The 13,656-nt window shown below is 45.4% G+C and overlaps 1 long non-coding RNA gene across 1 annotated transcript; it reads right to left on the bottom strand.

Annotated features, from left to right (window-relative positions):
- Positions 1-2,794: 2,794 nt before the first annotated feature.
- Positions 2,795-11,814, bottom strand: LOC128315864 (uncharacterized). The gene is made up of 3 exons (XR_008298977.1): positions 6,044-11,814; positions 3,597-4,373; positions 2,795-3,488 (listed from the first exon to the last, which is right to left on the bottom strand). It is a non-coding gene; the product is annotated as an uncharacterized LOC128315864 (long non-coding RNA).
- Positions 11,815-13,656: the final 1,842 nt, after the last annotated feature.

Here is a 13,656-nt window from a genome sequence, read left to right on the forward strand (position 1 = left end):
AGACACAGCAGAAGTCTCAAACAGCATACACAGCGTGAAGGAGAGCACAGCCCCAGGCCCTCGGGCACACCAAGCGGCACACAGAGCAACATCCGGGGAGGTGGGACACGTTCGCGGACATAGATCTGGACCCACTCCCTTCCTGTCCACCCTGCTTCCCGCCCTCCACCCGTGTCTGCTCCCCTTCTCTCCACCCCTCTATTGTTCCCCATCCTATATCTCCTAATTTATTTTCCAAACGCTGAGTGGCCTCCCCCCTTCTCACAGCAAACTGCACCTAGCACATCTTTTTTTTTTTTTTTTTTACATTTATTCATTTTTGAGAGACAGAGTGTAAGTGGGGGAGGAGCAGAGAGAGAGGGAGACACAGAAACTGAAGCAGGCTCCAGGCCCTGAGCCATCAGCACAGAACGGACATGGGGCTCGAACTCACAGACCATGAGATCACGACCTAAGGGACCGCCATACAGCAGCAGTGCCCCGTGAACAGCCTGGCTGAGATTCCAAACAAGTGCCTGAGAAGGGCTGATGTCACCACCAGAAGAGTGCAGAACAATCCCAGCTCTTGTCCGGGAATGGCAAACACCTCAAGGGTACGCCTCAGCACCCCTCCCCCCCCCCCAAAACTTCACCTGTGACGGGCACGTCATTCTTTCCTGCTGCGCCAAGGGCAGTGGAGTTCAGCCCACGTCCCAGATCAGAGACGGGTAAGAGCATCAGTTTGCCCTGGAGTGTCCCAGTTTCAAAACCAAAAGTCCCAAATCCCAGGAATCCCCTCACTCCCAGGTACACCAGGACAGCTGGTCACCTGACTAGACAACACCAAGTCCAAGGGGAGGTCCGTGCAGGAACTCCCACCACAGAACCAGCGGATGGCAAAGGTGGTAGGAAGCTGGAGGCAGGGCCGGAAGCCCCTCACACTGCTCTCAAAACTGAACAGTCACTTCTTATATAAAGAGCCCGCACGAGGCAGGATAGACTAGCTGGGGTAAAAAATAGCCCCCAGATCTCAGTGTCCTAAGGTATTGTTTATTTGTTGCTTATATGACAAGTTAACGTGGGCTGGCAGAGAGGCTCTGCTCCACATTCAGCCGTGTGGGCCCTTCAGTGGATACCTTTGTGACCCCTTAGGCCAGAATCCCCCCCAACCACCGGGTCCTCTGAGCTCAATCACAGACACAGGAAGAGAGAGGCAAAGAGTGCCTGGAAATGGGCTTCATGACCAGCTGGAACAAAATCTCATAGCTGGATCAGACTTCAGGGAGGCAGGAAAATATAGCCGTGTGCCTTAGCAGCGCAGGAAATAAGTTGTTTGTTGAATACCTAGCTCACGTTTGCCTGCAGAACTCACAAGTCAGAGGGTTCAAATGCCCTCTTATCCGACACTCCCTTTTTACACCTACAACATGAGAATCCTGTTGTGGCAGAAGAATAAAGGACCAGAGCCAGCGACTCCACTCGTGGGTATAAACCCAAGAGAAATGAAGGCACGTGCTCTCCCTAAAACGTGCACGTGAACGTTCACAGCAGCATTACTCACAATAGCCCTGAGCATCCATCAGTAGAGAACGGATAAACAGAATGTGATGTAGACACATCACAGACTATCATTCAGCCTGAAGAAGGAAGGAAACTCTAACACATGCTACAGTGTGGATGAGTCTCGAAAACATCATGCTAGGTGAAAGGGACCAGGCACAAAAGGGCAACCACGACACGGTTCCACTTAGATCACATGTCCAGAATAGGGAAACCCACGGAGACGTGGCTGGGGAATGGGAGTGGCTGGGTTTCCATTTGTGAAATTAGGTAGTGGTGGTGGTTGTACCACCTTTGAATGACTAAAAACCATTGAACTTTATACACTTTCAAAGGGTGGATTTGGGGGCGTCTGGGTGGCTCAGTTGGTTAAGCGTCCGACTTCGGCTCAGGTCATGATCTTGCGGTTTGTGGGTTCGAGCCCCACGTGGGGCTCTGTGCTGCCGGCTCAGAGCCTGGAGCCTGCTTCGGATTCTGTGTCTCCCTCTCTCTCTGTCCCTCCCCCTCTGGTACTCTGTCTCTCTCTCTCTGTCTCTCAAAAATAAATAAACATTAAAAGAAATTAAAAAGAGAAGGGTTAAGGAAAGAAGGAAGGAAGGGCTGACACTCTGACTCTCTGTACCCCACCCACACCCTCCCACACCTGCGCAGACCTCCCTGCCACCCCCATCGGCCCCTCCATAGGTCCCTCTCACCCCTGGGTTGAGAGAGCTGGTTGGTGGATAGCAAGGGGACACAGGCAGTCGTCGCGGTGACGTGTGACAGGTCCATGCCTGGCTTCTGCTTCTCGTCTCCAGTACAGCAGGTGGGCAGGGGTGCCAGGCACTGGCAGGGGCTGCAGTGCGGAAGAGCACCAGATGCATTGACTGAGCTGGCATTATTGACCTTCATCTCTGCAGGGCACTCCCAGGGCACTGGGGCTTCTAACTGAACCACAGAGCTTCTGGAAACAGTAACCTAAAGGCTTTCTCTGCCATCTGGTCTTTTAATGACCCTTCGACTCAAAGTGCCAAGACTTCCAGAGAAGGATTTCAGGTTAAAAAAAAAAAAAAGGAGTTTTTCTTGCTGGGACAGCTATAGAAAGAAAGTTCTGAAGACACAGAGAATCTGAGATTTCTATATATTTTTTAATGGTTATTTATTTTGAGAGAGAGCATGCAAGCAGGGAAGGAGCAAAGAGAGGGGAGAGAGAGAGAGAGAGAGAGAGAGAGAGAGAGAGAGAGAGAGAATCCCAAGCAGACTCCACACTTCAGCAGAGAGCCCATCATGGGGCTTGAACCCACGAACTGTGTAATCATAACCTGAGCTGAAATCAAGGGTTGGGCACTTAACCGACTGAGCCACCCAGGCATCCCAGCGAGACATATATTTCAGGAGAATTGTCCTTGAAGTAGAACAGCCCCTTAATTTTGGAGAGTGTGTTGTACAGTTGGCTGAGTTCGGTCACTTTGCCATCGCAATGTTCCTCACGGCAACTGTGTGAGATGGGTATCATTGATCCCATTTTACAGATGGGGTGAGTGAGGCACAAAGGGAAGACCTTTGTCCAGGGTCACCTGCTCACAAAGAGTAGAATGTAGTCTCAGACAACACTGGAGTCAAGGCAGTCTAAACGTGACTGGGGTTCAAACCTTTTATGGTACAAGGAAGAGAAATGAAGCCCGGGGTGGCTAAGTGTCTGCTGTGAGGTCACACAGCTCAGACTCAGAACTTGCGTCTTCTGCCTCCCAGGACACTGTTCCAAATGCTGCCACCCACAGCATTTTAAGGGAAAATCTGTGTCACAAGCACACAAATGAGAGAGCTCTATAGTCACCCCTGGTGAGACACCTCCCCTTCCTCAGAGTGGGAATCAGCCACCCTCTCCTCTGTCTGCCCAGAGCACCTGGCACTTGCCTGATGGGACTCCAGTTGTCTTTTTATATGTGAGTCACCAAACCAGGAGCCACCTGTGGGCAGAGGCCATATCTTTATTTTTCTGTCTCAGAATCGAAAACAATGCAGAATCAAAACCATTCATTCATTCATTCATTCACCAACATTTACTGAGCACTTACTATGTGTCAGGTTTTATTCTGGAGTGCCAACCCAGTGGTGAGCAATCCAACCCAGGTGTTGGCCTTCATGGAGCCTGTGGCCTGTGGGAAGGGACAGACGATAAACTAGAAGTGAAAGAATAAGGAAACAGATCCTTTCAGGTGGTGATCACTGCTTCACAGACGAAAAGAACAAGAAAAGTGGGATAGGGATGGAAACGTGGCACCTGAACAGAAGCCTGAAGGATTGGAAGGAGCCAGCCATGCCAGAGCATTAAGGGCAGAGGAAACCTTAAGTGCACAGTTTGGTGTCTGGAAAACACAGAAAGAAGGCCTGGTAGGGGGAGCACAGTGAGCAGGGGAGACTGGTTCCAAATGATGTCAGAAGGGAGGCAGGGGCCAGATGCTGCAGGATATAAAAGCCATGCCAGGAGGTCTGCAATTTACTCTGGGCGTGGTGGGAAGCGACAGGTAGAGTTTAGGCAAAGGAATGTCCTGATTCTATTGGCACTGTGAGAACAGCCCCTGACAGCTGTGGGGAGAGAACGGCCTGTGGAAAGTCAGTCCACCATCCAGGATGGCCATAGTCACAGAAAGAGGGCTCTGCATAAGGTTTGGTACCTTAGCCAGGTGCTCCAGCTCAGCACCACCAAGATGGTGACTGCGTGACATCACGGGTCACCTGAGCTGACTCAACAGGAAGGACACCAGACGACTCGGGTAGAATTCTTTCCAAGATACTGAACTTCAGTCAAATCACACAGAACCAATGACGATAAATCCAGAGGGCTGGGCATTCTACAAGACCAGGGAACTGGGCTGTTAAGAAATGTGAAGTCTTAAAAGAAAACCCTCCCCCAAAAAGAGGGCGGGGGGATAAAAAGACACAACCGCTAAATGCAGTATGTGATTCCCAAATGGGCCATGGAGGAGGGATTGGAAATCCCTATAAAGTACATCACTGGGACTATGGTGGCAATTTAGATATGGATTGAGTGCACATAATATTAATGCATCAACGTTAAGCTTCTAGAGTGTGATAATGATGTTGTGCTTATGTGGAAAAAGGTCTTCATTGTCGCTGATGTTGAATGACTGAAGGCTGAAGCATCAGGATGTCTGCAGCTTACTGTCAAGCATTTCTTCCCCAAAAGGGGAGAAAGACAGAGATACAATAAATGTGGCTAAATGATAACAACCGATGGGTCCGAGAGAAAGGCAAGCAGGTGTATTCATCTTCCAGCTTGCCTACAGGTTGGATTTTTCAGGATAAAAAGTTGGGACAATGGGAAATATGTAAACAATTTGATTAATCCATTGATTAAACAAACAGGATTCAGGGAGCCCCTTTCCCTGAGAGCTTTATGAGCAGTTGGCTCACACTGATTCAGACGGGTGCAGCTCTGGAAGGACGGGAGGCAGGATTTGGATGAATGTTCCTTCGTGGTCTCCCTCCAGATTGCAGATTTTTTTTTTTAATTTGGAAATTCCAGAAGCAGCACGGACCATATATGCCATGCTCTAGTGGCTACTGCCATCTTGTGGATCTCTTCTCTGAGTCTCAGTGAGGGTGGAAGCCAGACATTCAGGGTCACCGGATGCTAATGAGCTACCCTCCACTGCCTGATGGCTAACACACTGGAGGTTAAAGGTTTAAGCGTTTGTGTTAGCCTCCTCCATAGTGAGTAATGGAGAAACACAGCTTCCATCCTCCCGCCGGGCTCCCTGGACCCACAGCGTCTTTTGCCTTTAAAATTACCAGGCCTGGGGCGCCTGGTGGCTCAGTCGGTTGAGCGTCTGACTTCAGCTCAGGTGATGATCTCATAGTCTGTGGGTTCGAGCCCCGCATCGGGCTCTGTGCTGATAGCTCAGAGCCTGGAGCCTGTTTCAGATTCTGTGTCTCCCTCTTTCTCTGACCCTCCCCTCTTCATGCTCTCTCTCTGTCTCAAAAATAAATAAATGTTAAAAAAATTTTTTTAAATAAAAAATAAAAATAAAAATAAAATTACCATTTTATTTTTTAAATAAATAAAATTTTATTTTTAAATTTTTTATATTTTTATATTTTTAAAATTTTATTTTAAAATAAAAATAAAAATAAAATTTCCATTGATTCATTCTACAAAACTGGAGTGAGGGAGCCATTTAGGGGCATTTTACTGCCATTTGCACACAATATTGACTTGTTGGCATTGTATTCTTAGTCACAAGGCTACTAAAAACAAGACCAGGGGTTTTTGATAGTGCCTTTTCAAAACTCTAATTCACAGACAAAACTTAAAAGCAGGTCTGGGAAGGCAATAAGGAAGGAGGAGGGGGTAGACTGCCTTGCCAGAACAAAGAGAATGCTAAAAGCAGCTGGGAATAAAAGTGGATTTGGGGGGGTCGGTGGGGTACTAGATTCTGGATTTTCCTTGCATGCAGGATAGATGTAGTGCAAGCCCTGAGAATTTCAAGGGTGGGCTTACGTGGGTGAGTATTTTGGCTTTGCAGGGCTGTTTCCCTCTTGGGGCAGCTTGGATACACCACCTTCCTGAACGTTCCTCATCAGCATGGTAATGATAACACATAGGGTTGTTTTAAGGATTAAGGATGTTTTCAGGCAGTGCTTCTCAGACTTGACCAAGCACCCGAAGACCTGTGAGTTAAAACACAGATTGCTGGGCCCCAACCCCATAGTTTCTGATTCACTGGGTCTCAGGTGGCCTGAGAATGTGCATTTCTTTCTTTCTTTCTTTCTTTTTTTTTTTTTTTTTACTCTATCTAAATTCTAGTTAGTTAACATACAGTGCAATATTGGTTTCAGGAGTAGAATTCAGTGATTCACTTACATGCAACACCCAGTGCTCATCACAAGTGCCTCCCTTAATCTCCATCACCCATCTAGCCCATCCCCTACCCCCATCCCTCCATCAACCCTCAGCTTACTCTTCATTATTGGGAGTCTCTTGTGGTTTGTTTCTCTCTCTTATCTTCCCACCTCCCCTTCCCATACGTTCACCTGTTTTGTTTCTTAAATTCCACGTCAGAGTAAAATCATATCATATTTGTCTTTCTCTGACTGACTTACTTCGCTTAGCATAATACATTCTAGTTCCATCCATGTCATTGCAACTGCCGAGATTTCATTCTTTTTGATTGCCGAGTAATATTTCACCATACATATACACTACATCTTCTTCTTTTTAATGTTTATTTATTTTCAAGAGAGAGGGAGAGAGCAAAAGCAGGGGAGGCCAAAGGGAAAAGGGAACAGAGGATCTGAGGCAGGCTCTGTGCTGACAGCCCGATGCAGGGTTCAAACTCACAAACTGTGAGATGATAACCTGAGCTGAAGTCAGACACTGAACCAAATGAACCACCCAGGTGCCCTATAATACCACATGGTTTTTATCTATTCATCAGTTGATAGACACTTGGGCTCTTCCCATAGATTGGCTACTGTTGCTAAGGCTGCTATAAACATTGGGAAGCATGTACCCCTCTAAATCTGTATTTTTGTATCCTTTGGGTAAATACCTAATAGTGCAATTGCTGGATTGCAGGGTGGTTCTATTTTTAGTGTTTTGAGGAAACTCCACTCCATTCTCCAGAGAGGCTGCACCAGTTTGCATTCCCACCAACAGTGCAAGAGGGGTCCCCTTTCTGAGAATGTGCGTTTCTAACAAGCCCCCAGGTAACGCTGATGCTGCTGGTCTTGGTCATCCCTTGTGAACCATTGTTTTAAGGATTAAACTCCACAAACCTCAGGTAACCACCTAGCAGGGAGCTGACAGTCCATAAATGTCCACCTGTCATCTCCCCCGATTCCATCCCACACAACCCCTGCACCGACTTTAGAGTTGACACAAGCATTTCTGAGACTGAAGTTATCTCCAAGAGCATGCAGCCAAGTCCTTCCTAAAGACACTTTGTAGCCCATAGTGGGGTGGACCCCCAAAAATGCTTGTCCACATGGAATCTCAGAAACCGACCTTGTTTGGATACAGGGTCCTTGCCAATGTGATGTAGGTGAGGATCAAGATGAGACAATAGCAGATTAGAGTAAGTCTCAAATCCAGTGAGAGTGTCCTCAGGAGAGAAGGAGATACACAGAAAGACACACATTGGAGGGGCACCTGGGTGGCTCAGTCAGTTAAGCGTCTGACTCTTGATTTTGGTTCAGGTCACGATCTCAGGATTCATGAGATCAGGCCCCATGTCGGGCTTCATGCTGACAGTGTGGAGCCTGCTTTGAATTCCCTCTCTCACCTTCCTTCCCCTGCTCACACTCCCTTTGTCTCTCAAAATAAATAAACATTTAAAAAAAGACACTCAGTGGGAAGACAGTCATGTGAAGACAGAAGCAAAGACTGGAATGATGCCGCCATAAAGCAAGGAAGGAAACATTTGGCCATCTCTGTGGTCTTTGGAGCCCAGTCAATCAGCAAGAATCAAAGGAAACTGTAGGGTTCTAGCAGGATCAATTGCTAAGGGTCCTTCCAGGAGATTTTAATAAAGAGAAAGGGTCTCAAATTATCCAAGAACTTCCCCATCATCTACATAATCCCTCTTCTTCACCTTGACCTCCAGCTCAAGATATCCTTCCCTTGGGCTCATTCTGGATGGACATCTTTTGGATCCATTTGTTGGTTTTGCATAAGCTCACCCTTCACATGTGTGGTGTCACACACATGGTCAAGAATCCAAATGAGGGCCCACGTACCACATATCTATATACCTAAACGTTAGAAATCAAGCCAAAAAGCAATCAAATGACCTTCACATTTACCTGCAAGGCCAGGTTTGACTTTCAAATTCTTGGACTTATTAGTAATGTTTTCTGGAATATGGCAGCCTAGGGAGAACCCGTGTACCTCAGTCCCTTAGCTATTAGCACCCAGCCCACTCCTGCTCTTAATAGCCTAGCTCTGCCCTACACCTCAAAGGGCCTTACACACTTGCACTGAATGGATACCCCAGCCCACATGTCCAAGTTCCATCTATACCATCTACCACCTGTCACCCCTAGATCACCCCACAGGCCTAGGGTACCCACACTGGAAGTATAGTTGGCCCTCGGGAATTGGGCCCAGGGTAGAGATGCACATAGGCCCTGAAAGTAGCCTCCAGCCACCAGGTGAGTGATATCAGGCACAGAGTGGTGTGGCACAGGTGTGGATGGACACAGTTCCTTAGCCCAACCTTGTGGGGCCCCACCCCGAGCAGGACCTGAGAAGGGCCCTTTAAAGCACGGGGCCTGGAGTAGGGGCTCCTGTTGCCCGGGTTTAAGGGCAGCACTAATTTTGCCTACCCAACATCCATGGCCCATCTTTGGGGAACAGCAGCTCAATTTCCCTTTGGGGAACCACTCTCCACTGCTCCAGTCCACGTGGTTCACATGGGTCTCAGTCTTGCCACTAGGGGCTGTGCCCCACACAGGGGCATGTGGCTGAAGGAGTGAGTGAGGCTGAAAGCCAGCTTCAGCCCAAGCATGTGTGTCTTCAGGCCAATGGATCAGTCCCCTTGCTATTTACCTGCCCTGAAAGGTCATCCCCATTGCCTCTCCAGGACCCAAGCCTGATCTATCCCAGGCCACAGGCACCAAAATGACCTCCAGGAAACATATCTGATGGAGGAGGCCATTTCATCGGCAGCAAATGTGAAGAAGACCTAAAGATCCAGTTCTTTCAAGGCCCAGTGAAACAACAGAGTGGTGATGCTGCCCCCCAAAAAAACAAAACAAAACGACAAAAACAAAAACAAAAACCAAACAAAAAAATTAAGCTAAAGCTGCCTTCAACCACATTTATAGAAGTGGAGCACTCAGATCAAAGGAAGATACAGATGCAGTAGGTTTGCATTGATCAGATCACACTGGAAAACTTTTTTAATAAATTAACTCTATGAAAGACTAAAAACAGACAATAATCCAATGCAGCCTCTAAATGCAGTTCATGAGAAAATTCTATTCTTTAAAGATTTAACATAAAGTTCTCAACCTTAGTTGCACGTTAGATTCAACCGGGGAGCTTTTAAAAATGTTAGTGCCAGAACCAACCCCCTGAGATTCTGACTTAATTGGTCTGGGGTGGGGCCCAGGTAACAGTATTTTTTTAAAAGCTCCCTTGGTGATCATAATGTGCAGCCAGGAATAAAAATCACGGGTCTAATATTAGGCAAACACTTCAGGAAATGTGCATGTTCACTAAATAGTACAGACGTCACCTAAACCAGTAGTTCCCACAGCAGGAGGATCATCAGAAACATCTGAGACATTTTTTAAAATTTGGATCCCTAATACAAATCAAAACCACAATGAGATACCACCTTACACCTGCCAGAATGGCTAAGATTAACAACCTGGGAAACTATAGATGTTAATGAGGATGCAGAGAAAGCGGAACCCTTTTGCACTGTTGGTGGGAATGCAAATTGGTGCAGCCACTCTGGAAAACAGTATGGAGGTTTCTCACAAAATTAAAAATAGGGCTACCCTACAACCCAGTAATTACACTACTAGGTATTTACCCAAAGGATACAAAATGCTGATTTGAAGAGGCACATGCTCCCCAATGTTTATAGCAGTGCTATCAACAAGCCCAATTATGGAAAGATCCCAAATGTCCATTGACTGACGAATGGATAAAGATGATGTGATATATACATAAAATGGAATATTACTCAGCCATCAAAAAGAATGAAATCTTTCTATTTGCAACGATGTGGATGGAACTAGAGTGTGTTACGCTAAATGAAATAAGTCAGTCAGAGAAAGGTAAATATATGGCTTAATTCATATGTGGAATTTAAGAAACAAAACATATGAACATAGGGGAAGGGAAGGAAAAATAAAAAGAGGGAGGGAGACAAACTGTAAGAGACTCTTAAATCAGAGAACAAAATGAGGGTTGCTGGAGGGGTGTTGGGTGAGGGAATGGGCTAAATGGGTGATGGGCATTAAGGAGGGTACTTGTTGGGCTGAGCCCTGGGTGTTATATGTAAGTGATGAATCACTGAATTCTACTCTTTAAACCATTATTACACTATATATTAACTAACTTGGAGTTAAATAAATTTACAAATAAATAAACATTCAGATCCCTGACCTGACCCTTAATCAACTGAAACAGAATCTTCTTTGTTGAAGCCTAGAACTCAGCATTTTTTCCCAGATGCCTGCTTAATTTCAAAAATCAGCCAGCAACCTACAATAATGTTCTTCTGTTCAGGATGTATATCAGCCTCATCTGGGATTCAACCCAGGTATACAAAATCAGTTTGGGGCTGAGAATCAGTATTTTAGAAATTCCCATTCCCTGTGATTCTGCTGTGTACCCAACCTGTATCTCTAACCTGGGGAAGAACAATTAAAATAATAGACATATTTGGGGCACCTGAGTGGCTTAGTCAGTAGAGCATCCGACTTCGACTCAGGTCATGATCTCACAGCTCGTTAGTTTGAGCCCCATGTCAGGCTCTGTGCTGACAGCTCAGAGCCTGGAGCCTGCTTCAGATTCTGTGTCTCCCTCACTGTCTGTCCCTCCTCCACTCACACTCTGTCTCTCTCAAAGTAAATAAACATTAAAATAATAATAATAATAAATATATTTTAATGGCTACTGTGTTAGTTATCCACTGCCACATAATAAATTATTCCAGTCTTTAAAAAATGTTATCTCACAGTTTCTGTGGGTCAGGAATCCAAGTATGAGTTAGCTGGATCCTCTGGGTCTGGGTCTCTCCCAAGCTGCAGTGAAGGTGTCAGCCGGGGCTGCAGTCATCTCTGGTCTTGGCCATGGGGTGGACCTGGGTCCAAGCTCACTCAAGCGATTTTTGATAGGATTCATCACTCTCATGCTATTGGGTTGAGGTCCTCAGTTCCTCACCGGCTGTTGCCTAGAGACCCTCCTCTGTTCCCCGCCACATGGACCTCTCTATAGGGCAGCTTACAACATGGTAGCTGGCTTCATCAGGACAAGCCTGAGAGAAAATGCTAACCTGATGGAAGTCATAGTCTTTTGTGACCTAGTCACAGAAGGGGCATCCCATCACTTGTGTGGTATTCTATTTATTAAAAGCAGGTCACTAAAACAAGAAATACCACCACACACCTATTAGAACAGCCAACATCCAGCACGCTGACAACACCAGCACTGGCCAGGATGTGGATCGGTAGCTCTCATTCATTGTTGGTGGGAATACAAAATGGTGCATCCACAATGGAAGACAATTTGATGGTTCCTTACAAAACTAAACATACTCTTACCATATGATCCACCGATCATGCTTTCTGGTAGTTATCCAAAGCAGTTAAAAATGTATGTCCACATAAAAACCTGAATGTGGATATTTATGGCAGATTTATTCATAATTGCCAAACTTAGAAGCAACCAAGATGTCCTTCAGTAGGTGAATGGGTAAAAAACAAACAAACAAACAAAAAACCTGGGATACATCCACACAATGGAAATATTATTTTGCACCAAAAAGAAATGGGCTATCAAGCCATGCAAAAACATGGAGGAAACGTAAATGCCTATTATCAAGTGAAAGCAGTCAATCTGAAAGGCTACCTACTGTAGATTCCAATTATATGGCATTCTGGAAAAAGGCTAAAGTATGGAGACAATAAAAAGATCGCTGATTGCCAAAGGTTAGGGGAGAGGGAGGGATGAATGGATGGAACACAGGCAATTTTATTTTCCAAATTTGTATTTAAATTCTAGTTAGTTAACATATAGTGTAATATTGGTTTCTGGCATAGAATTTAATGATTCATCACTTACATACGACATCCAGTGCTCATCACAACAAATATCCCCTTTAATACCCATCACCCATCTAGCCCATCCACCACCCACCTCCCTCCACCAACTCTCAATTTGTTCTCTATTGTTAAGAGTCTCTTATGATTTGCTTCCCTCTTTCTTTTTTTCCCCTTCCCACATGTTCATCTGTTTTGTTTCCCAAATTCTACATGTGAGTGAAATCATATGGTATTTGTCTTTCTCTGATGGACTTATTTCATTAGCACAATACACTCTAGCTCCGTGCACATTGTTGCAAATGGCAAGATTTCACTTTTTCAATGGCTAATATTCCATTGAATATATATACCACATTGTCTTTATCCATTCATCAATAGATGGACATTTGGGCTCTTTCCATAGTTTGGCTATTGTTGATAATGCTGCTATAAACATTGGGGTGCATGTACCCCTCTGAATCTGTATTTTTGTATCCTTTAGGTAAATACCTAGTAGTGCAATTGCTGGATCATAGGGTAGTTCTATTTTTAGCTTTTTGAGGAAACTCCATACTGTTTTCCAGAGTGGCTGCACCAGTTTGCATTCCCACCAGCAGTGCAAGAGGGTTGGCTCCCTTTTCTCGGCATCCTTGCCAACATCTATTGTTTCCTGGAACACAGGGGATTTTTAGGACAGTGAAAATACTCTGTATGATACTATAATGGTTGATAAATATCATTATACATTTGTTTAAATCCATAGAATTTCCAACACCAAGAGTAAAACCTAATGTAAACTATGGACTTGGGGTGATTATGATGTGTCAATGTAGGTTCATCAGTTGTAGCAAATGTACTACCTTGGTGGGGGATGTTGAGAGTGGGGAGTCCTGTTCATGTGTAAGGGCAGGGAACCTAACGAAATCTCTATAGCTTCCCCTCAGTTTTCCTGTGAACTTGAAACTGCTCTAAAAAATTGTCTTTAAAAAAATTTTTTTAATTGGGGTGCCTGGGTGTCTCAGTTGGTTAAGTGTCTGACTTCAGCTCAGGTCATGATCTAACAGTTCATGAGTTCAAGCCCTACATCGGGCTCTGTGCTGACAGCTCAGAGCCTGGAGCCTCCTTCAGATTCTGTGTCTTCCTCTCTCTCTGCCCCTCCCCCACTCGTGTTCTCTCTCTCTCTCTCTCTCTCTCTCTCTCTCTCTCTCTCTCTGTTTCTCAAAAATAAACATTAAAAAATTAAAAAAAATTTTTTAAGGAATCACTAGCCTAGGCCATACTCAAAGAGAGGGGCTCTTACATTGGTGTGAATATCAAGAGGTGAGAATCACTGGGGACCATCTTAGAAGGTGG

This window comes from Acinonyx jubatus, chromosome B3, assembly GCF_027475565.1.
Source record: "Acinonyx jubatus isolate Ajub_Pintada_27869175 chromosome B3, VMU_Ajub_asm_v1.0, whole genome shotgun sequence".
Classification (NCBI taxonomy): domain Eukaryota; kingdom Metazoa; phylum Chordata; class Mammalia; order Carnivora; family Felidae; genus Acinonyx; species Acinonyx jubatus.